We start from the raw sequence: 26075 nt of genomic DNA, 5'->3' as shown, positions 1-26075 counted from the left end.
TATTTTTAACTGTCCTAAATTGTTTTGTTCCCAACAATAGACCAAACACTGACAATAGGTCTGTCATGATAAATTTGCCAGACAATAAATTGTCCCAGAAATGACTGGGATAAATGATAATATTGTTATTTTGAGACCATTTTCAAGCAACATATTGCATGTAAGTTTACCCTCTCAAACGCTAATAAACTTTAATTTTCTGTAGAAAACTCCACATTGGAATTTTAAATCACTTTAAATATCCAAAATAAAATACAATCAAACCCAACAAACAAAATGGATTATGAAGTCTCTAAACAAAATTGCCCTTCAAAAATATTCATCACAAGATCAATCAATTAATTGCTTATTATAAAATGAATTGCCTAAACGTGTCTGTTTAAAATTGTGTTTTCAGTCTCATTGTGACCATTGTAAATTTGGGACAATCGGTTGGAGTTTGTTTCCCAAAATAAATGATCTCAAGCATCAAAAGTCACATTTTAAAACTTGAAAAGTAAAATACAACAAAGGGCTAATAGAAAGGTTAAAAGGCATCGGGCTGGAGTCAAGCGGTCGTGTGGGGAGGTAAAGGCAGGGATCGGTACCCTGCTGGATCTGTCAGAGCTCCAGTACGCTGGTGCTGTGAGAACCCTTGGCTTCTCCACATTTACCACTAATGAGAACAATTACATAAGAACCATTTATACCCACTCTGTAATCATGGGAACATACACAACTCCAGAGTAAACGGGAGAAGGTGGAAAGTCCTACTAGGTCTCACCTTGTGCAATGCTTTTTGAAACCAGAACATTATTACCATACTTAAAAAGAGAGAGAGAAACACAGAGAAAGAGAACTAACAGAATATACAAATAAAATAGCTGGAGTAAGACTGTTGTCGACTCCCGTTCGTCTGTGATGTGCCAGGAAGGAAGGAGCGAAGGAAGGAGGGAGGGCTGTGGTGCAGCAGGCTGCAGATGTAATAGTATTTGAATAATCTCTCCAGGAAAACTGATTAATCCTCGCAGAAGGATCCCAGGGATGAGTAAAGCAGTTGGGCTTCAAAGTAAGGAGGGAGTAAGAGGCTAAAAGTGGGAGTGAGCATGAGCGTGAGAGAAAGAGGGGCAGTTCAAGACAAAACATTCCAACAATCTCCTTTTGCCACTTGTCCCACCGCTTTTGCCAGCCGATACCGTTTATCCCATTTTGGAAATTCTGGAAATTCTGCTCTGTGTGTGTTTATAGCCTAAAGATCAACAGTAATATTGTACATCCTCAAATCATAGGGTAGACTGGCCCTGGATGTTGCCGGTACTGTGGAGCTCCAATTTGTCTGGACGCCCTGTGTGCTTTGAGTTTTGTAATGCAGAAGAAGGAAGAGCTGGAGGTGGGTAAGGGGGATATGTTGAATGTCGGCTTCACAAAGCTAACAAGGGACACATAAGGGAAAGGGTAATGAGATTCCCACCATTTGGGACCAAAAACTAATAAAGTATCTCATATCACAGTGTGTTCCAGCTGTGGATGGGTGAAAAAAAGGTGACAACCCGCATGGACAGCAGCTTAATTTGACAGGAGCAGTAAGTTATTCCTTGCTATAAACATGGCTTGTACCTGTTGCGCTAAAAATGCATCAAACCAAAACAGAGGACACGTCTCCTCTGGGACGTGTCCTCTGAAGGGGCGGAAAATGGAACAAAACCGAGACGGAGAACTTGGCGCCGGGTTGTGGAGCGGTGCTCAGCAGTCACATTCCCAAAACAAAACCTGTTTATTGTGACATGAAATAACTAGGTCTGTCACAATAATACATTTCGCAGGACGATAAATTTCCCCAGGAGTTTTTGGGTTAAATGATAATATTGTCGTTTTGAAACGACATTTTGAAGTAATATAATAATAATGGCAAGATCGAACATCAATAAACTTCAAACTCTAATGAACATTTATCAGTGGAACTGCAAGTCAATTTAAATAACCAAAATAAATAAACAAAACAATAAATAAAATGAATTATGAAATCTCTGTAAACAAAATTGTCCTTCAAGAAAAGGGGCTAGCTCAGACCAAAGCATCAGACTGCTTTTGTCATCCAGCCTTTGGTAGAAAGAGGGAAAGGAAAAAAAAAGAAAAAGCATAAAATCATGCAAATGGAAATTCCTGAATTTGTTTTAATTAATCCTGCGATAATAATAATAATTGCTTTATTGCTTACTGCGACAGGCATAGAAATAAAATCTAGTTTCCGATGACCATCTCAAAACACTAGTAAGATGGTTTACCCTCAAGTTTCAGTCATGTTTCAGGAGTTTTACGAAACAAAAGCTAATGAATAAGAGCAGCTAAGTACATACCATTCCAGTTACTCATGTTAATGCTGTTTACAGCAACCCTAATATGTGATTACGACCCTAATAAAGTTGCCATGTGATTCAGAACTTGAATTAAAAAGGTTAAAAAGTCTGGACCGACCCAATAGAGCTCTAATTTAAAATGTTAGAATCAAACTGGTCAAACCTGAATTATCCAGCACTAAACAGCTATTCTTAGCAGGGGATTTTTTGACCTGACAAACATATTTAGTAACAGAGGATGCACCCACACGAAGCAGAAGTTGATTAAAAATAACCATTGACTAATCAGCTACTTTGAAAAATATTCACAAATTAGTCAGCAAGCAAAATCATTAGCTGCAGCTCTAGATAGAACAATGTGGTTTTGGTTCGATAAGTCTATGGTGACAAAACATGACGAATTAGGGAAGCAGATACACAAAAACGACACTGTTCTATACTGACTTATAAATAGTCCAGTATTGAGATTCTAGGTACAGACATGAGTGATCCAATGGCTCACTCAATTAGCAAAGTCACTCCTCAAAATGAAATGTTCTGGGTGGCATCAAACCACAAAATTAATTACAGTCATACACATTGACACTCGGGGGAAGACCGACCTAAATTGAGGCCATTCAATACCCCAGAGATGACATGATGTCTTCATGAGAAGTAAACGGATATTACTGTGAAACAAAAGCATTTGCTGCTAAAGCTAGACTCGTTTTTTTGTATTTTATTTTATTTTTCTTAACACAGTGAGATCCCCAATATTGGGGATCTGATTTTATTCAGATTTTAATCTGAATAAAATCAAAAAGTGCCACATTTGTTCTGACAGTGTAGAAAGAAATGGCAATAGCGGCATGACTAGATGCCAAAATAGCTGAACGCTTGCTCAGGAATAGATCTGCCATGCAGGCACTGTGCCAGTTAAATTAATTCTTCCTTTGCATCTTATTGAATGTTTATACAACGGATATTTGAAAATGCATTCTAATATGTGGGCCCGAGCAAAGACATCTCTTTAGGCATTTGAAGACATTTCTACAAACATAAAGCATTTATGCTAATGCATGTAAGGAGATCATGCAGTGTCGGTGTTATGTAATTCAAAGCCATTTTTAAAGCCTAAATATCTTCGCATTCTGGAACCTTCTTCATTCAATTTACCAACAGTCCAATAAGCAGTGGGGAATTTGCCTGATTTTTGCAACTGTACATGTTAAGTTCTGTTTTTGTATTGTCTTGGATACTCATTTCATGCAACAAAATGCTAATTATTTATTTTAGATTGATTTCCCGATTTTGTTCTAAGATTCTGTCTTTCATAGTTGAGGTGTACTCAAGTGGGAAACATGAAAGATTCCCAGTTTAAATGCTTATTTTCCCTGCTGTAAACTAATCAGTAGAAAAATGCTAAATTATAACATCTCACCATTTATTGCAGATTGTGAGGAAATAATTGGAAGTCATCAGCAGCCGATCACTGAGCTCCAGGCTCAGCACACTCGCGCTCTGCTTTGATGATCAGCACACTTTTCGCCGCACTCTGCAAAGCAGGCTGAATCACTTTTGTCAGGTACAGAGCGCGTCTGCAGGCTGGTTCAACCGGCTGAATACGCAGGCTAAGGGAAACAATCGCACCCTCTGAAGGCCAGATAAACACGTGAGCGAAAAGATGTTAATATTATTAACTGTAAAATGTAGATATGGGTTGATTACGGTACATCAAGATGTTAGGGCTGAGGCGACTGCGATTAATCAATTATTGAAATAATCATCAAGTAATTTAGCAATGAATTAATTGGTAACTACATTGAGGCTCAAAAAAAGGCCATTTGCTGGAAAAAAAAAAGTCAGGCAAGCAATTAAGCCAAACTGAACAAAAAATATATTTTGCATTTTAGATTTAAAAAAAAACAACCTTCTATGCCTTTGAATATGTTCTACACAGAACTCTTCAAATGCCATAGTTTATTTTCACCTGATTCAAATTCTGTAAAATTCACCTATTAAGGAGTTTTTGTGATCCATTTATTAATTGGTTTATTGAAATTGTCAGATTAGCACTACACTTTACTGATGTTAAGTGCAGCAGAAAAAAATAAATACTTAAAAGTTTATTTATTTAGCTGCAGATGCATCCTTTGCTATCTTACGACATATTAGGCAATAAAATGCTAATTTTCTTATTTAGACAAATGTACTGAATTGTTTACTTGCATGTTTGGCATATTTTTAATGTAGAAAATAAGTTTAAGTGGTTAAATTAAAAATCTGCAGAAAGTGCTATTTTATTTATCCGATTATTGGACTAATTGTCAGAATAATCGATAAAATAATCATAGTGTGTCTGCAGGTTTCAGCAGACACCCTCAGCAGTTCAATGCTACGCTATTTCAGCAACTCAAAAATAAAACTTTATACAATCTTTCTACAATGGTTATCAATTGAATTTAATATCTGTATTTCAAATGATGTATACAAACTTCATCCAGTCAACCGACGATATGCATTTACCCTTGACAGACGCAAAAAAACTAGCGAGCTAGCTAGCAAGGGTATTAGCACTGCGTAACAGAATGCAATGAAGATGTCTGTGTGACTCCAGCTTTTGCCTGATGGAAAGAAAATATGTAGAAAATACAATTAAGCTGTCCTGCCAAGACAAAGTTTAAGACCAGTGATCATCGTATTTAAGGCCAACTTACTTTTCTGAATTGAATGTAAGTAATTATAAGGCCTTAATTTTAGATACGTGGACTTATTTAATTTAAAACAGTCGTTTTAAAACTACAAGCAGCATGTCTTATACAGCTGACTTCAGGTTGTACCCAATCAGCTAATCGAATCTTGTTTAATTTGTATCGCTCTATGTAGAACAGAATGACAAAAGGTGTAAAACTTCCGCACAATTTATCCATTTGGACCAAGTTTATTCAATATTTTTGGCTTAAGATGATGTATCAGAATCACCTCAAATAGACAGTGCTTTTAATTAAATGTAATCATTTCCTATTCTTCGTCCTAATACCTATCGTACTGACCCAGGCCGGGTAGAACATCTGTTCTTTGAACCAGGCCAAGCTAAATCCTCAACTACAAGAGAGCAAGTGATAAGGCCATGGTGTAGATGGATGGAATGCTACAGAGGAAGGAAATGGAGGGAATAGGAGTGTTAGCCACTGTTTGACCTGCTGACAAGCTCCCTGTCCACCACTAAATAATTACAGGGTGAGCCTTTTCTCTGCCCTCAGAATGACACAGTGACCCTTATTTCCTAAGCTAAAGACTGGCAGAAAAACGAATAAAACATATTGACCAGATCTTACAGTTGCACATCAATGTGTTGTTCCATCCATACTGTCTCTCTCTAGGTGTGGTGATTATGTCCAGACAACGAGCAACTTGACCAGCTAGCACACCATTTAACTCTTCACTTAAAGTTAGCAGCAGAGGCCACATTTAAGCATCCAGGGTAGAATCCTCACAAATCATTTGTCACTGAATCGTCTCCCGACAGGCGTACCCCGGTTATGATTCACAGACTAAAATCAATCACGATCTGTGATGCTTCCCCACACAGGATGTCAACAAGTCACCCTCAAGATTTCTAATCCTTGTTTTCACCCAATAGAGCCAAAGAATCTCGCCAGAGGAGACCTCAAATGGAGAGGCGTTTTAATCACTAGAAGAAGGTGTAAACACCGCCGTTGTGCCGTTCGGAGAAGTAGGGGACTAAAAGCAACGGCCAGCCAGGAGTGGTTTGATGTAGTGTTCCCAGCATCCGACTCCATCAATTCTCCTTTCTATTTATTGGAAGCTGCTGCTGGAAATACAATAGGGACTAACTCATGTGGCAGCCGTGGGAAAATATCTTCATGGAGCCGAAAGGTAATTGTGTGATCCATGCCTCAGTGCCGTACCCAACCAGATGGATCTTACTTTCTTTGCTGGTTGAATGGAAACAGATATCCTTTTCTTTAATCCTTTCTATTAGCCGTGTTCCCATTGACCGTATGAGGGCACAAATTGGAATTACAAACATAAATGTTAGTAATGGAAACATGACAATTTCGATGATAACTCACGTTTCAGAGTAACAATTTTTTACGCTGGGATAAGGTGCTTTTTCAGACGTATTAAAATTGCTGTATTTTGTAAAACTGAAATGGAAATACTTTTTACGCATCACAAGTCATGCGATCAACAACCTGATGTTGATGTTGTTAATGTGGGATGTTTTTTAATGACTTATCGAGTAAATTAGGAAAATATCAACAACGTTTGCAATAGAGACGCAGTTATGATAGGAAGCAGAAGATCTTGGAAAAGAAAAAGAACCTTGTGAAAGTGAAGTCAGTATCACACAGCGGAGCAAAGGGAACGGTGGCTCGCCTTCTAGCCTTCCTGGGAGTGGATAAAAACAGTTTTTATATGTGTATTGGCTGATTGCCAATTTCCCAAAATTAAGGAAATCTGGGTTGATTTCAATTGATTTAAAAACTATTGCACATTTAGTAGCTATATTTATCACCATTATTTAATTAGAGACAGTCATTTTGAATCCAAAAGGAAATAAAGATACTCCATGGTGACCCTTAACTATGCATAAAAGCAAATGACCGTAACCTTTATCTGATGTTCAAAGTGCACATTATTGGTGGATGAGTTTACAGACAGAAATAGGAAGATATTTATTGATGTAATAACTGAAGAGAAAAAAGAAACAAAATTGACATGCCAATAAAAAATAATCAGTACCAATCAAGGGATCTTGAAAATGTTTTTGCTTTACTGGCACTATGACCACCTTGCAACTAGACAATACCTGGACTGGAAACGCTGACAGCATTGTTTTCTCCCAAATGTAAAAAATGTTAAAAATTTTATGGGAATTTAAAAAGAATGTGAGTGAAAAAGCATCTCACAAAGACCATATTTTCATTTTCCTCTCCAAATGAGTTGTATTTCCCATATAAATTAAAGCAGCAGCATTAGCAAGCAGAGGAAGCACCACACACAAACTCTCTAAAAACAGCCAAGAAAGAGAGAGACTCGGAAAAAACCAGGCTGAATTGTGCACACAGAGTATTTCCTCTGTACACAGCAGTGACCTGAAGAAACACCGCCAACGTTACATATTCACCAGGTGCTGTTAATGCGTGATCCATTACTCCTACATATGGCAGCCTTGCTACAAGAGTACAGGCTTAAAGATATTTATACAAGTTTCAGAGGAAGCGTTGTGGCCTAAGATGTTAAATAAACTAATCCAGTCCAATCAGTAGCGAACAAAAACATGGAAAATACCCCATCTGGGTCAAAACAGCTGATGCAAGCTGACACCGCACGTGAGGAGGCGGGGACTCTAGTATTATCAGAACTTTGGTCAAAGTCACAAATGTCAACATTCCCTTACAAGCCAATCCTTAAAACAAGCTAAACTGCTGCCATGCTCAAATACAGTGAGCAATTGAACACAAACATACTTATTCTATATCAACTTCATAATGCCAAGCCTTCCCTTACAAACACTTAGACATCAAGTTAATGTGAAGTTATTTCATTACTTTCTTTTGTCATATTATGTGGTTAGACATTTTTGCTCGCATTTAATAACATGAAGCTACTTCCTACTGCTTCTGAACTGCAACAACTCAAGTTATTGACAATCTTTTCTGACCTGTGAATGCACTATGTCTAAGTGCTAGGTGGTTATTGACAACACTCTTTCGTGTGGAAGTTATTACTGTAGAAACACGCAAAGTTAGCCATTTTTAATAGTAGTGAGGTGTTAAAGGAATTCACAATTACCTGTAACAAAAACTTTTATTTGAGAAATATTTAATTCTGTTGTAAGAACAACAAAGCAAAAATACTGTCGGCGGTTTAGTTGTTATAAATTTAAGTAAAGTATTGTCTCAAGGATGTCGCCATGTTGTTCACACTGCAATACATTCTAGGTCGATGGCATAAGCTAGGTGCCATCATAAGTAACAGCCAGCCGTTTCAATTTCACCTGGACGTCATTGAAATAAAGTTCTAGTTTCTAAGTCAAGCTGTTTATGAAAAGCCTTGGCATGAAAACATTTTCTCAAAGTTTACAAAGACTCTTAGATGCTTCATTGTCACTTGAAACATCCATTAAGCCTGTCGCAATAAATCAGTTCATTTTATGATGATTTAAAATAAGCTCAATAACTTCCTTTCTGATTAATATTTTTCGAAGGGCTATTTTGATTACAGAAACTTCATAATCCATTTTATTTATAGTTTCAGTTGCATGTGTTTTTTACTTCTATTTTATTTATCGTTTCATTTTATTCCTGTTTATTTTTGGATATTTAAAATATCTTCCAGTACAAGTGTAATGTGTTTTTACAAAACTAAAGTTTATTCATCTTTAAGAGGACAAAATTGTATTATTATTCCATTCTCAATATGTTACTTAAAAACAGTCTCTAAAACGTTAGGGTTTATTGCAATCATTTCTGGGACAAGTAATCGTCCGCTGAAATTTGTGATTGTGACGGTCTAACATTCAGTCATTATCTTCCATGTTCTTTTGGTTTTGCGTTAGTTGCTGCTAATAATGTTAGCTCCAGCTGACACAGTACACAGTAAATTGCGAGTCAATCAGGTTTGTTTCAGCAAATAACTTGTGTACAATGGCACATGAAAACTTTGAGGTAGTTTGCCTCAAACCAAATGTTTTGTGGGCTGCTATTCAGACTTAAGGCCTGTTTTGTTTATAGGCTAATGTCTGCTATAACCTACCCGTGTCATCGGCTCGGATAACATTGCACAGGTGGAAAAAATAACAATCGCAGAAGAAGAAAAACATAAGAGACTGAATTTTTGAAGTAGTTGAGTTTTTATGTATTGCAAACTTTCTAAGTTGAGAGGAAAATTACAACATATTTGTTGTTAAAATACAAATAAAAATATTTGTATTTAGAAATACAAAGTTAGACATTTGGGTTCCATCCCAAAATGTCTAACTTTGACAGTGAAAGGCCTCCTTAACCATAAAAACTAAGTACACCCCTGCCAAGCCACTAATTCACAAAAATCATAAACTGCACAGGATGATCAGTGATAACACAACATGATTAAAGCAATCTGTGGTAAATTTTACACAGATGTTGCGTTGCGCTTTAGCGATCCTTCATCAAAGCCCTCACGGTTACCTTCCAGCCACCGACAGCAGCCCCGTCGTTTCCGACTTAAAGCCTGCTGGGTGGGTGACACCGCAGAGACCAGTTTGTTTGAAACATCACTCATTACCGCTGACAGTCAGGCAACCATAAACCCCCTGCATCTGAATGTAACGGTCACATAACGAGCATCCAGATTGTTAAACAACTCATCAAAGCTACAGAGAAACAGTGGAGGTACAGATAAAAATAAGGTACCATAATGAATAACAGATTCCTCAGCCAAAATAAAACTGTTTGAATTTGAGTTGAAACTAAGCTCTTGGTAGATTCATTTTCAAACTAATTTCCTGTGAAAATGCGTCTATTGAAAATGCATTTAAATGCACTTCTCCTGGAGAGGGTAAGGAAAGGTTAGCCCTATTGTTCAAAGTGAAACGAATTGCCCATCGACTGCAGATAAACGATCATAAAGACGCGTTCATTTGGGCATCAAAGCAAAACTACAAAGAAAAAGAAATGATTCAGTGATTAGAGACTTATTAATGCATTCCCCAAATGATCCCCTGAACCAAACCGAGGGGAATTTCACTGCACAGATATGACTGGTCGATCTTGCCTGTGATGGTTTCAACTGAAAAGCAGAATTGCCGTGGCTGTGACTTCTACAAAAGCTATTAAAAATGTAGCGTTTATGTGGTTCCTCTGACCAGGCAGCATAATTTATTTCATTATAATAATTTACATCGCATTTGCAAAGCAGAGGGGGAAAAGGAAGAAAAAAAGAACAGGTCAATACATTTTCTTTTTTTTAATTATTGATCGAGATAAACATTTGCATTGTGGATTTGTTTTCACGTGTTAATTTGTGTGTCAAGAAAGATAATTTGAGCTGGCTGGCTGAGCATACGTCAGGCGCTGGAAGCATCGCAGTGAGGAATGGTGTCAGTGTGCAGGTTAATGGTCTTCACGTTGTGAAAAAGGCCTGTCACTCTTCAGTGACTTCCCCATCACCATCTAGAGATTGCTGGGGCGAGGGGGGATGTATCCTTCAAAACTCTGCTGGGAACCTTTTTTCCCCGTGCATTTTGACTTGTTTTAATAAATCAGATAAACATCCTAATGTTGAAATGAGATTCAGATAAGTTTGTACACACACAGATGCAGAGGAGGAAAAGACACACCACACACAAAGTGAAGCATGAAAGAAGAAAGGGAATCAATAGAGATGATAGAGTTAAAAGAATTTGATAGTCAGTGAATCTAGAGAGCAGAAGGAAAAATGTGAGTCCTGGTTCATTCTCAAGCATTGCTTTTTAACACTTAATTAACATATTTTGCCGGACTATAAGTTGCTCCGGAGTATTGGTCAACTTTATTTTAGAAATCGTCAAACAAGAGGTTGACCTCGTCCATGTTGATAGAAGGTTCCGGTGACACGTTGTGTTTAGTCTGCTGGCGGTTTCTGACACACCGATGTCCAAGCTTCATCAGCTTTGTCAGGAATGCTTCTGCTCCGCTGGTGTTCTGACAATCTTTGCTACTTCATCAAATTTTTCTACCATAGCCGATGAAGTGTGCAGTGAAGCGGAGACGCCTGCAGTAAGTCCAGGAGGATAAAGAGGCGGCACCAAGAATGCCCACCTGCAAAGACATATATTCACCTCCTTGGTAAGTACCAGGAAGAAGAGACATAACTGTGCTGTTCAAAAGCCTGACAGCAATATTTAAGCACTCAACAGTGGAGTCATTCCTCCAGTTCTGGCCATCTTCCTTCAGCCCAGGTTTAGCTTTCCTCGTGGCTTGAGATGGTAAATATTTAATCCTTGGCTCATGTCGGCCAGTATGAATTAACATTTAACGAATCAGTTTCAACTAAAATGCTCTCATCCAGCATTTAGCTCAATCCACTTTCTCATTAACCATGACCAGCTGTACTATGCCCACACCATGCTTCTGCCACCATCATGTTTCACTGGGAGGACGGTGTTAGCGTTAGTTTTTCTGCCACACAGTTTTGCCAAAAACCAAAGTGAGATGTTCAAAGCTTGGGGTATTGCTGCAGAACCTAACCATGCTTTAAACAATGCCACTACTTTATCCATAACCTTAGTTTCCTCTGATGTTCTAGAGCTGCACAAAATATCAGATTGCAATCGTCGCTGCAATTTTAGTGCTTGCATGACAGTAATTTCAGCCAGGATATTTTAAGTATTTTGAATTCAAATTTTGTTTGGCAAAAACATATTAGGCCAGTTGAATGGATTCTGACTACCTTTACCTGATCATGGGCAGAAAATTTTCTTTTCCTTCTGCTTAGCAGCTATTTATGATGTATTGGTCTTTGGCACCAAATTCCAATAAAACATGTCAATGTTTTTGTTTGAAATGTATAAAAGCACAAGTATTCACACTTATGTAAAGCACTGCATTATTGTATAAAGACAAATTACAACTACAAAATTGGGGGAAGGAAAAAGATAAATGCCACATAGAAACAACTGCATCAGAGCGCTGATAGTGATGGAGTTTTTTGTCTAAACAGCAACACAGTACCACGGGTTAGTGGCACTCACCTTGTGTGTGTGCATGTGTGTGTTTGTGTATCAGTGGCAGATTTAGTCTAGCAGCATGAGTGACCAGAGGACGGAGTGGAACAGGAACTTCCTGCTGAGCGAACAGACATGCAGTTGGCACATTGGCTGTCCGACAAGACTGCGACTCACAGAAACGCGCGTCAAGGCCAAATACCTTTCTGCTCCATGCACCTGCCCTCTAACCTGGCTGAGAAAGTACAATTAAAATCCCACAGTAACCTTTCATCACAGGCAGCTTAAAATATAAGCTGCCCGTCATGGTCCGCTGAAAAGAAGGAAGGAAGAGATAGCCACAAAAGCAGCAGGAATCCCCACAATAAAAAGCAGGTTACATTGATGTCAAGAAGCCAACTGAAAAGGGTCGAATGTAAAATTCAGCACAGCTGTTGAGCTGCACACATCAGGGATTCTTTGCACATACCTGAGTCTAGCTCCCTCTGTGCTCTGGCTGGGATATTTGTCAAGAAATGGCTGCTGAATACCAAGATGCACAGTGGACTGAGCAAAATTGTCAAGTTATTTACCCAGCAGATTTCTCGGTAAAGCTAAAGCAAGTGTGAAGCAAAGAGGACGCTTTCAGAAACTGATGGTGATGAGCCTTACTTAGCGGGGTTCGCATACTTTTCCCACAGCAAAATTCAAACACTTTTCAAGCATTTTCCAGGTATGTTTTCAAACCACACTTTGAAACTAAAAACAATACAAATAAACTTAAAAAGACAGTTTCAATTCACAAATTCACAAGGTAAATGATCTTCCTGCTCCAATTAAATCCTTAAAGCACAATATACAATGAAAGTTACAATAAAGAATCTCTAACAAATATTCTCGCCAAGTTTTCTGGCTTTTAGCAAATAGAATTCCCAAAATTATTTCTAAATGACCTGAAAAACAGAGACGTTAAGTCTGATTTAACTTCAGACCGTGTATTACGTGTATGAAAATATCTGGTTTTGAACTGTGAAAAACGCTTTCCAAATTTAGTCCTTTAATCCAACAAACGCTAGACTGCATTTTATTCTAAAACTGTACAGTTTGAATATCAAGCACTTTCAAGGACTTGACACAAGCACTTCCCAAACCTTTAAAACAACTAATTGAAATTCAAGGATTTTCAAGAATTTCAAGCACCCAAATGAACCCTGTATCTTGTATTACCCAGAAAACTCAAGCTACTTGCTGAAGAAAGTGTGTTAGCGCCACTTCAACAGTCAAACGTAGCAAACACTGGTCATGGAAGAAAACAATGTACTGTAGCTATCCCAATAAAAGAAAACATTGATTTGTATTTAACTCAGAGACAAAATACATCATTATATATGCAGTTTGTTGATGCTATCATAGACGTAAACACTGATGCATTTAATGATCAGTGTTTGGCCTGCACATACCAGTGAATGAACCATATCTAGGTTGCACTGACAACAACTCTCTTTGATGTGGCTGCTGTTAACTCGGTGAGGAAGACTCAGCTAGTTTCAGTGTTGGTACGCCGTTGTGAAATGAATTGAGCAAGACAGAAGCCGTAAGAAGCTTCTAGAAATCAAGCAGGCTTCTAGAGACGCATGTTGGCTGCCACAACGTGTTAAGAATTCAAATAAAGCTAAACATGTTACAGCTGAGATGACAAGGTTAAAAAATGAGAAAGGTATGGTTTGCTAAATCTACAGATGAGTGATAGTTATAAATAGAAATGCTAGCCGATTTAATTTTGCAAATCATGCTAAATGCTAATATGAGACGCTAAAGACAATTTAAAATGTCGCTTTGTTTTGACATGCTAAAGTTCTGGTTAAGTGCAGAGCTGGATAATATCAACTGCTCTCTTTCATAAATTATTTGTTACCCCATAAACAATTTAGATAAAAAACATTTTCTTTTGTTGCGTTTTATTTGGATAAATATCGCTGTCTTATAACCTAATGCTTTTTTTGTTTTTGTATTTTTTAGTTGATGCAGAAAAAAAAAGAAAACTTTGAAACTTAGTGCTGTTTTTCTGAAACATCGTTTTATTTTAAACCTTTTAAAATATTGTTGAAATTTTACATTCACGCCAAAATATGAAAAAGATATACTTGTTCCAGACAAAGACAAAGAGCAAAGTCCTGACTAATAAAAACGCCTAAAAAGCACATGACTGAGGTGGACAAGTTGAATAAAAACTTTGCCAAGTCACATGGCTGCTGGGCTCTCTCCAAGGCTCTAGTGCTTAAGCCTAACTGAAACAAGACTTGACATTTTTACTGTTCTTAAACTCCATCTGTCTTCTTGCTGGCTAATGACAGTTATTTTTTTAGTAAAAAAAATAAAAAGAAGCATAATTATCCTGGCAAGCATCAACCCTCTTTGTCCAGATACAGTACGCGCAGCCAGGCAAGTAAGTGGGTCAGCTGAACAGGTAAATAGGCAACGACTGCAGAGCATCAGAGAATGGAAAATTACCAGGGCCCCACAATCAGCTGGACACCTTTGATCAGTCGGGGCCCAGGCACCAATTACTGCGGGATAATCTGCGGCCTTCAGAGCCCTGACGAGCTGCAGGCACCGCAGGCACAATGGGTCAGCAACCACCGGGCGAGGGCCCAGTCAACATGTCGGCGGAGCCAAAAGCCGATGGTGGGCCTGTCTGAAATGCGGCACAAAGGCGGCAGAGCCGACAAGCCGGCACAGCGGCGGCATTGTCCCCCTCCTGTCGACTCAGCACAGTGGCCATCTCTCGAGCCAGACGTCCCCTCTCTGCAGGCCGCAAGCTGTTGAGGAACGGTGCGAGGCTGTGCCGTGTGTGAACTTGCTGCTCGACATGTCTCGGATTGTAACAACACAAGCAGACACCTGTCACCAAATGTCTAAACTAGTTTCTTATTGATGCAAACAGAAAACTTTTTTTTTTATATCCTTCCTAATATCTTATGAAAAGTCAAATTCACTTTTCTTGATATGCTTTATGTTCAGAGAGGAATCTAAACTGAAGCAGACATACCCCATTTCATCTACTCTCATCTTGGCGTTTGTCCAAATGCAAAAGGAGCAGCAGTGATTCATAAACAACAACAACAACAAAAAAACGCCCCTCTTACTCAAGGCAGAACATGATATTTAGCTCATTAATAATTGACTCTTTCTGGCAGAGGGGAACTTTCATCATCGATTGGGCAAAGCTTCAGCGCCAGTTGCCGTGCAGGTCCTCCCTCCGCCGTAACCCGGAATGCTCCATCTCACCACTGCAAATCTACAGTCGTAGTCAGAAAATGACTTCATTAAAAACCTTCAAACTTGATATTCTCGTCGTTGGGTCTCCTTGCCTACTCATGACCCGGTTATCTAACAGATAAATTGCAGCCAAAGGAATACGAATCAGACTCGTGTCAGTTATGCAACGAGCGCCGGTAAATGTTGGCCCACGAGAGCGAGAAGGAGCTTCCCTGGAAACCACAAGTGGGATAAAGAATTCATTTTTAAAAGGCAGAGGAGTCTGTAGAGATACAAATGAACTGCAAAATATTAATTCTGTTTGAAACTCACAATGTGAAGGGCTGCTGGAACAGTGAACTTATTGGACCCCGACATTAAACCTGATGCGACACCAAGAATAGTAATAAAAATACGTACTTTTAAATGTTTATCCTTATTCCTCTCACCTATATCTGCAGAAATCAGTCTAAAGCGACACCCCAACACCTTGTTACAATACCACAAAAAACCTGAGAGTTTATTGTTGAAATTTAGAGTGTTTTCACATCTGATAATCCAATAAACTTGTTTGGACTGGTCAACCAAACTAAACTAATTGAAAAACCTGTTCCCTTCCTCTCCTGTGGTGGCACTGCACCATGAACGACTGAAGGAAACGACACGAAAACCTCTCAACACAAAAGAGCAACTTCCTACTTCACGAAATATAAACAAAAATGGAGTAGCGTCAGGTTTTGTTGGTTGTAGGATTTCTCTTTTGTTGTTGGTAAATGACCATGAGCCACTTCTCGCACTAGTGCTAAACTGATGCCTTTGTTTTGGTTGCATTTACCCAGAATGCCCTGCACCATAACCCAATTCCAGCTTTTGGAGTGGTCTCTGGTCCGCTAAGCATTCACAAACACGTTGGTTTTTTTTCTTGGTTCACATCAAAAGCTTTGCCAAGTGTTTCCATTCACAATAAAATTGCGCAAAACTGAAATTACGAAAATAAATTCACTTAATAGAAACAAGCCAATTTAAAAAAAAATTTTTTCTTAATATTTTTTTTGATGAAACGTTTTTGCGCCAGAGGAGATGTTTTTTTTTAGCTGTATTGAAATTTGCGTATTTTGCAAAACTGCAATGGATACACTTTTTTTTCCCGCATCACGAGTTGTGATCAACAACCTGGATGGTACTACTGGTGGAAAAGACGAAGAAGACAACAGGAAGTGGTAGAAGGATGGCGGCGCGCCATGTTTTTCAATGGCTGACTACGTGAACAAAATTATTCAAGTGTGATTTTAATTGCATTTCTTATTTAATGGGAACACCACAATTGAGAAATTGAGTTTTTTTTTGCCTTTAGAACCAGACTTTCTAGTCAAAGTTTGATTAAAGCAGAATAAGCATCAGTGGTGTGAAGGCACCCTTAATGTAATCTATTATGGGTGCCTTGTGTAATCCAACACAAAAAAGCTCAACCACAGCAGGAGTGGATGAGGTGCATCTGAACTGTGTTTTCTTGCTACAGATTCTCACTTAGATTTCCATCATGAGGCTCTGCACATTTTCTCCCTTATTCAGCTCCATGAATCTTCCCATTAACATTGACTAGCCTCCCTGTTCCCAAACATGATGCCACCATGTCCCACTGCGAGCATGATCTGTTCAGCCTCACATAGTTTTTTGCATGCTTTTGCATGTGATATGCTTGTCACAAGCAAGATCGTCTTCTTCCTCATGTTTGCAACAAACTTTTCCCCCTCAAAAATTTTCCCCTTACACTTCTGGACTATGCACAACTTAACAGAGGTCTATCAAATGAAATCCAAATAAAACGCATTGAAACTGCACCTCGAAAAAACACATTGAGATCAAAGATTAAATTTATAAAATTGTGGATTTATTACACATTAAAAACAATAAGTGTGTTTGCACCCCAAATCAATAAAACATCATAACTTTGTTATTTCTGTAATTACCTTTAAGTCACCATCGTGTCTTTTTACTTCAGTTTTGGACACTGCGAACTGAACGTACTGATGTGTCACTTGTTCCTTATATTTTTTTTGTTGTTGTTCATCTCTAAACTGTCTAGACTCCTCTGTGGTGGAAACTGGTGCCAAGGTAACCATGACATTTGTCTAGCATGACGACAGCAGGTGGCCTCAAGATACAACACATCACACGTAGCCGAACAGGAAGTAGCTGGAGTGCAGACGCACACACAGTGTTGGGGAACGGTACCGCTGCCGCTCATGCTCTGGACAGAGATTCTGTCAAAACATGTCTGTGCATGACAATTACTTTCACAGCAAGCAATTACACCCACCTCACTACTGCCAACACAAAGTGAAAATATATGTAAATAGCAGAATGCAGAAATTTCCTTATTTTTTATTGGCCATATATTACACCTTCTCGTCCATTATGTACAAGTCAAGGTGCATCTCAATATTTTATATATTACAGAGGTGTCTATTTTCTGTAACTCAAATCACAAATCAGATGTTATAAGAGATCTAAAAAATATAATTTTAAATACATTTATGTAAGCCTACTGAAAAGTATGTTCATGTACGGACTATGCTCTATTGGTCAGGGTCTAGCAAAATAACACATTTTGCTAGACGATAAAATTGTCCCAGAAGTTATTGGGATAAACAATAATATTGTTATTTTGAGACCATTTTCAAGTAATATAATGATAATGGCATAATAATGTAAGAACACCCTCTTGTAATGTAAGAACAATCAATAAACTTTCATTTCTAATGAGTATTTAACACTGGAATTTAAGACATTTTAAATATCCAAAATAAATACAAACAGAAACAATAAATAAAACGAATTTTGAAGTTTATGTAAATAAAATTGTCATTCACAAAAAGGAGGCTAGCTGATACCAAAGCACCAGACTGAAGACTTTTATCGTCCAGGTTTTGGTAGAAAAAGAGAGAGAAAAAAAGGGGGCGGAAAACAATGAATTATTGAACTTGTTTTAACTTATTATGCAATTAATATATTTATTAATGTATTGATTTATTGAGACAGGCCTAGGTCAGGGTTCCTTCTGCAGGAATTACTGCATCAATGTGGCGTAGCATGGAGGCAATCAGCTGAGGTACAAAGGCAACAGCAGCCTTCAGCTCTTCTGCATTGTTGCTTATGGTGTCTCATCTCTTGACAATACCTCAGATATTCTATATAGCATTTAGTAAACCCAACGGATTACCAGAAGAAACAGATTACTTCTGGTACAAAATGAAAGCTTTTAAGTACAATGTTCCTAAAAAAAACAAACATATATATATATATATATGTAAATTAATTTCCCAAAGGAGTGGATTTTATGATGCAAATCTACATTTAAAAAAATTAAATGGAACAAAAATTATATTAGTGGGCGATATGGACTTGAGGTCCATGTCGCCATAAAGCTATAAGCTGAAAGTTTTATCACATTATTTTGTGATAATACTGTGATAATAAAAGTTCAGGAAATGTATGCCTGTGAGTCACAGCAATTATAGTCCCACAAACACAAACACTGCTCTTGAAAAACATTCATATTTGTCACACGCTTCTTTAGGGCATCAGACACACTAAGAAGTGTGCTTTGTATCACTAAACGGCACACGGTAACTGTATTCTCAAATTTATTGGTATTTATTGATGCTTTCATTAAACAAACATGCTTAAAACATCATTAAAAGAATTTAAATGCGACAACAATAAATCAAAATTCTTATGAGAAATTTATCACAATAAATGATAAGCAATACAATACAGTCTTAAATGATACATGGCTTTTCTTTCTTTTGTTTTGCAAATACAAACACATGGTAACTTAAAAGTGTGGAATGCTCTTGTATTCAGCCCTTTACTCTAAGATTGCAGGAAAAAAAATCCAGTGCAACCAAGGGGTGGGCATTTTTCCTACCGTTTATCATTTATGGTGATAAATTCCTTATAAGAATTTTGATTTATTGTTAGCTTAGATTTACTATTTTCTCCACTATTTGCTCAAAGATATTATCAATAAATTTGAAAGTATGATTAAATGCAGTTCATGCAGGCAGTTTTGTAATACAAATCATTCTTCTTTATGTGGATGGTGTCCTAAAGAAGCGTATTATAAATGTGCATGTTTTCCAAAAGCAGCATTTGTGTACTGACACTTTTGCTGTGTTATGCAGCCATACAGTTATCTTAAAAAGTAGTAATAAATATTTCTCATCACCGCTTTTTATTGTTATCACAATATTACCACAAAATATTGTGACAAAACGTTAAGTCCTTAGTGCAACCAATTGTCTTCTGCAGTCACCCAACTAGTGAATAAAGTCCAGCTGTGTGTATGTTTTTCTGTTTAAACAAAATCTGCAGAATATATATAACATATATATATATATATATATATATATATATATATATTTATTTATTTATCGATAAACGATAAATCAATTAATCGTACGATAAATTAAAACTATCAACCTCATTTTAATTATCGGCATTATCGTCTCTTCCGGCCTTTTTCTCTTTCTGTTGATGACACTGAATGAAAAAAGGCTCAACTCCGGTTCTCCACTGACCCTCCCTTCCTCATTTTCTTAGTGAAAAGCCCAGCGCACACGACACGATCTTAGAGCTGTCGGCCGATCGTCGGCCCATTTTCAAAACCTGAGAGACCACACATTAGCCGACAGAAATCCTAGGTATAACGGTTCGATCGGGTTCGTTCCTGCCTTGTGGTGTCCAACAATGGGCACAAAATAATGGCTACAAGTCCAGTTAACTCATTTTAAAACCAGGCATTAATCAATGTTTACTACAATCTTCCTGCAATGCATGTGGCTAGTGCCAGTCCTGACTGGTTATAATGAAAATCATTATAACCTATTTATGTCACGTTAACGAAGAACAGCTGAAAAGTTACCGGGTTTATCAACTGCGGTAGCAATTTCACTCCAACTCCTCCTCTTGTCATTTCTATATTCTTTGCATGAAATGTTGAATAAACATTAATGTTGTTTCCACATATCATCTCCAATGTCCGCTGGACTTCGGGTTGCGCCGTATCAGCTGTTTGGGATTCCCCTCCGTAATTTCCCCTCAGAAAGCACAGAGGAGAATCCGTGCTTTCTGATTGGCTATCTGTCACATTCAACAGGCTGCGTTAACGCTCGGCCACAACGATCTACCGTAACACACCACACACTACAGGATGATCGGTTATAAAATCATAAGCGACAATCTTAGAACAGTTCTAAGATTGTAATAAGGGGAAAATCAGGGCAAAAACTTGTAGTGTGAATTATTGCATCAGGTAGTCGATGTGCCCATCTTCTCCATTTAAATCTAATTATTACTGAAGGGCAACATAATATACAGACTTCATAATCTGCACTCTTTTGGTTGAATGCAGTATTTATTTCCACTTTGGCTTAATGGTGTTTAGGTTTTATCCAAGTACATTTTTTGTTAATGGAGACTGAGAATCCATTTTATTTTTGTTTTTTGTTGTTTTGTTTATCAGTTCCAGTGTTAAATATTCTTTTGAAAATAAAGTGTATCTATCTTTGGCAGGAAATCGCATGCATCATTACATCATTTCCATTAAATCAGTGTAAAAAGGTCTTCAAACAATATTATCGTTTATCGCAATAATTTTTGAGACAATTAATCGCTGAGCAAAATTTGTTATCGTGACAGGCCTAATACATATAAATAAATTTGAACATGTGGAAACGTTTGGCACAGCAAAACTCCTAATATTTAGTTATATTTTTGTCACAGAAAAGTTGTTTCACATTCACACAGATGTCCGTGTGTGGTGAGCGGCCACCTGAGCCGCAACTTTAAAAGAAACATCTACGGTCCCGACTCCAACTGGAAGCTGGGCACAAAGTTCCCACCCTAGGAGATCCAACCAGTGGCCATTTCATCCTGGGTCGGCCATAATTAAGGCAGAGATCAGAGAGCTGAATAAAGCATGAGCTGTTCCAGTCCGGGAGGCTCGGGTATCACATTATATAGGGGCCTTCAAAGACAAAAGGAGTCCCTGAGCATTACAGTGTAACCAGGGAGGAGTCGCACCGGCACAAACCTGAAAGGCAACTCCTCGTATACAGTGATAACCCCCCTCCACCCCCGGTTCGCTCTAGCTAATACAGAGATGATACAGGCAGGGCAAAAGGAGAAGATACAGCCCCTTTGGTGCCAATTAAAAGCTAAAATTATTATCCCAAACGGCACACTCAAAGAAACTGCAATCATAGGAGTAAAACAATCAGGCAGCTGAAGTTGTACATCTGATTAACAGATTGCAGAGACTTTATGCTTGTATGCAATTGTGCAATTAAGATAAAGATCTGAAAGTTATTTAACAGGAGAGAGGGGGAGAATAAAGTGGGGTAAAAAAGGTACAGCTAGCTACCTTTGCCATTGATGCAGTCCAAAGTATTACCACACGATATATGACATAACCATTGGTGTACTGATCTGCCTTCTCATAATCTCTATGGTTGACAGTAATAATAACGTTGTAAAGAGAGAACCCATCATTTAGCTTCTGTTTTACGACATCTTCCTTTACCAGTCCTAATGCTGAAAATCATCCAAGGCAATCATAACTCACGCTTATTTAGATTTATTCGCAGTTTGCCCAAAAAATAGATCTACTTTATGGAGACTGATTTTTTGGGGGTGCGAGGGGAATAAATAATCTTTCATCTGTGACAGGACACAACAGTACTCATCACCAAAACGCATTAAAGCTGCTCCAGAACCTATTTTCAGACACTTCTTTTGAAATGGGGTCAGCTGCACATTTGAGATTGCGGCTCTGAAAGCTGCCCTCTGGTAGAAACTTACCAGAGAGTGTCTCTGCTGGACGTGGTCCCAGGCCAGCTAAGACCGAGGAGACGCACACGCCTCGCATGTGTGGACGGGACGGAGGCTTTGTAGAGGATGCAGAGATTTTAAAGCGCTAGTTGGTCTTTTGAAGGAAGTAGTTATTTGGGTTTTTTAAGTTTTTCTAAGTGCTGTAGATTTTATAAGTTGCTCTTGAGTAATCTTTTCTTTGCTTAAATAATTCAGAGGGTTTTATTTATGCTTTGTTTTAGACCTACTTAAAATAAAATTTAAAGTAAGTTTAGGACTAAAAAGTTTGAATTTATTGAACTTGACACGAGAATAAATAAAGGAGTGGATCAAAGTATTAACTTAATTTGAAACTTTTCAGCAGTAGCATCATCTGATAAATTACTACTCATGTTAACATAACATGCAAAAGAGCCCTGCAAAAATACTCACACCCTTCAAATGTGTATACTATACATGCATATAAATAATGCAGAATCACGAAATGGAACAAAATACAGTTGTTGTTTTCAGCCACTTCAACTTTTTGTCAACAGAGTTCGTCTGTGTCTATTCTGAGTTTGGTTTAAATTACAGATGCACAATATATTGAAGCTGCAAAGGACTGCTTAGAAGAACCAATATTTGGTAGAATGGACTGTTCCAGATTCTGTGCATGCAAAACACATGCAACTTCCACTGTTGTCTGAAATCTAAATCATAACACTTTTTTTGGTAGAAAGAGAGAAAGAAACAATAACTCATACAAATGGAGATTATTGAGCTTGTATTAATTTAATGTGCGATTGGTTTATTGGGACAGGTCTGGCTGTAACACAAGACAATTTAAAGAGATCCAGATACTTTTAAAAAGGTTCCTACTATTTACATTTTTGTCTGAAGCAAAAATTCACCAGGAAAAGAATGTTCTTTATTCAGGTTATGATGAGCATAGAATAGGCAGAGAGAATATAAGAAAAAGCACCATTCTGGTGTCCTGCTTATGATAATTTTAGCTAACACGGAGCCGAACGCCGAAGCTAAGCTGACGCCGACAGTGATTTCAACACATGCAGCCAGAGGCACGACAATCTGGCCAGCTACCGGGAACATAGAGCCAGAGAAGCCTTCTGACTGTGTCATCACTACACAGGTTTATCTACCTGTATTGCGTCACTTCTCGTAGTTCACATGCGTAACTCGCTGCCAAGAAGAAGCTTCTCTTTTGATGATGAGTTTTCTCCCGCAGAGTGAAACAAAGCTGCGGACAGAGAGACTTCTCCTTCTCCCTCTAACAGCTGACATACTTAGACAGTGGGTTTAGTGGCAGGCAGCCAAGCTCAACTCCCTCATTCTTTGGGATGAGCTAAGCCGTGAGCTACTTTCAAGATGTTTGAAAACTACCAGCACTCTTTACCTCCTAGCCTCAGCAGGAATAAACTAGTTTACTGATGGGGGATGCACTAAGGCTGGGCGATCGGGTGGGCAAATAAAATCCCCAATTATTTTTAAACTGAATTCGATTTCAAAAATCTTCTCACTTTTTTTCCCTCATTTAAAAAAAATGTACAAATGACTGAAGATATTGTGAAAAAAGCTGCTTATCTCAATAATTCCTTCTGTGAGCTGATCTAAATTTAAAGCAAAAACATAAACAGAAGCCAGAAAACAAGCTTTTCAAGCAACATGGTGGTTCTTTTTAGAGTTAAAACCCAAAAAGTGCATAAGTGGAAAAAGAAATCTGACTTTCCTAAAATTGTATATTCAAAAACAAAAAGTAAAATTAATCATTAAAACTGATTTATCGCCCAGGCTTATGATGCGCCGTTTAAACCGTCAGAGGTCAGACATGATCTGATACTAAATTATTTTTTTTCTAATTGTATGACAGATTGAAACAAACTCAAACATTTTCCATTTGCTTGATTTGCTGTTTTTCTCTTTTCTTTCCCTCTCTTTTCTACCAAAAACTGGATGATAAAACTCTTCAGTCTGGTGCTTCGGTCTCAACTAGCAACTTTTTTTGAAGGACAATTTTACATACAGAGACTTCATAATTCATTTTATTTATCGTTTCTGTGTAAATGTCTTCCAGTTCCAGTGTGAAATATTCACTAGCATTTAAAGTTTATTGATCTTTGAGAATGTGTTCCTTGTACTGTTATGCCGTTATCTTTATATTACTTGAAAACGGCCTCAAGCACAACAATATTATCGTTTATCGCAATAACTTCTGGGACAATTTATCGTCCTGCAAAATTTGTTACGGTGACAGGCCTACCTATATTCACTTCATTCATTACCCGCAATATTATAAAGATATGCAACAGTTTTATTCAGCTGGGTTTTTTTTTTTTTTTTAAATTTTGAAAAATCTATATTTTAATTTTCTATAGAAATTCTATTATTAAAACTGTTGAACTTTGATTGAATCCAGAGATTTTTAAAAATGGGAACTGAGATCCTTATATGCGGTTTAAACGCTCACGACCGTATCAGATATCGGCAACAGAATATCTGATCGGTGCGTTTCTATGATCAACAAGCAACAATATAATAATTTCGCTGCCACAAAACTGCCTGGCATGACATTTAAAGACTAAAAACAAAGAAAACGCCAGCTGGGTTCATTTAGTAAACAAGACGTTTAAAGCAGTATGGCTGTCTTCCTGTGTTTACCTTGATCAAGTGAGCCGACAGAAAGTAATATGACCACCGATGCTCATCTGATCACCGATACTAGAGTGAAAATCTCACCCACTTGCGCTGAGAAAACCACAATACGAGCAAGACGTCCCACAAAAACAAGATATCATGCACAATATACTCAGACGCATTATCACACTTTACAAAAGAAAAAAAATATTCCGCGTGTTAAGACTGTGAGTCACGACTTAAAGCAGGCTGCCTGCCTGCCCGGTGGGTTAGCCAGTGTCGTTTTCAAAAACGTACGTTTCGATACGAAGGAGCCAGACTGCAACACCTCGTCTCTACAAACTTCGCAGCGCATAAATCCCCTGTTTTTCTACGGCGGTCAACATTTGGGACGACGGCGTTACACAAGCGAGCCGAGTGACAGTGTGTGAAAACAAGTCGTGACAGCTCATGTGTTGAGTGACTGCATATTTTAGTCGGAGATGCAACCATTAGTTGCACTGACAGACCCCCCTCCTCCTCTCAAAGTTATTCAGGTAACTTGAGTGTCGTCGGCTAATTACCAGAATGAGGATGGAACTAACCGAAAAACCTGCCGCCTTCACCGGTCACTTTCAGGCGGAATGGGATCTTTTCAACACGTTTGAAGAGTAGTGGAAATATTTTCAGCTTCTTTTTCCCCCCCATTCTGTCAAACACTCGAGTGAGCAAGGGAAGTAAATGCCTTGAAAATGGGAGCTAACGTAGCTGCGTGTGCCGCATTCAGAGAGGCTAGTGGTGCTTAGCTAGGCGAGCTAACAAGCTTCACCGGGCATGATAGTCCCAGCAGGACTCTGCGTATTTGACTTTAACTCACCTGTGACCACCTCTGCGACCCACAAGCTGTCCCCCTTGAAGCCGTCACCTATGAACTGCGAGCCGTGCCGAGTCAAAAATAATTCAAATTCCACAAAAAGTCTCGGAGAAGCCCTCGCAGTCCAATCGCTTCAGCCACCGCCGCTGAATGGGTGCTACGCAGAGACTCAACCAAACCTCCTCCTTAGCAACGGCCCTCCTCCGCGTGACCTCATTGGGCCGCTCGCGCAGCTCCGAGGTGATCGAAAGTTGGTGGTACTGTAGGCAGGGTCACACTCTCGGTGGTGCAATGAGGATGGAGACACTGGAAAACTGCTGTTTATAGAAAGAAGTACCGGTGGACTAATGCGTCCTCCTGACGGTGTCATCCGTTTGTGTGACTGATTCGGTTCTTCCTGCACAAAGTCGGGGCGTGGACCGGGCTTTGAAATACAAAATGTTGAGTT

General features: G+C 38.4%; 1 protein-coding gene across 6 annotated transcripts in view; it reads right to left on the bottom strand.

Moving 5' to 3' along the window:
- numb (NUMB endocytic adaptor protein) overlaps positions 1–25800 on the bottom strand; it is a 56354-nt gene extending 30554 nt beyond the window's left edge. For 4 of the 6 annotated variants that reach the window (XM_032546283.1, XM_032546284.1, XM_032546285.1 and 1 more), the window contains exon 1: positions 25631–25799. The gene's annotated coding sequence lies outside the window, so the exon portion shown is untranslated. Of the gene's footprint in view, positions 1–25630 lie in introns of all 6 variants that reach the window. The other 2 variants (XM_032546287.1, XM_032546288.1) reach the window with 1 other exon arrangement.
- Positions 25801–26075: the final 275 nt, after the last annotated feature.

This window comes from Xiphophorus hellerii, chromosome 19 (genome assembly GCF_003331165.1).
Source record: "Xiphophorus hellerii strain 12219 chromosome 19, Xiphophorus_hellerii-4.1, whole genome shotgun sequence".
Taxonomy (NCBI): domain Eukaryota; kingdom Metazoa; phylum Chordata; class Actinopteri; order Cyprinodontiformes; family Poeciliidae; genus Xiphophorus; species Xiphophorus hellerii.
This window is presented reverse-complemented; position numbering and strand designations above follow the sequence as displayed.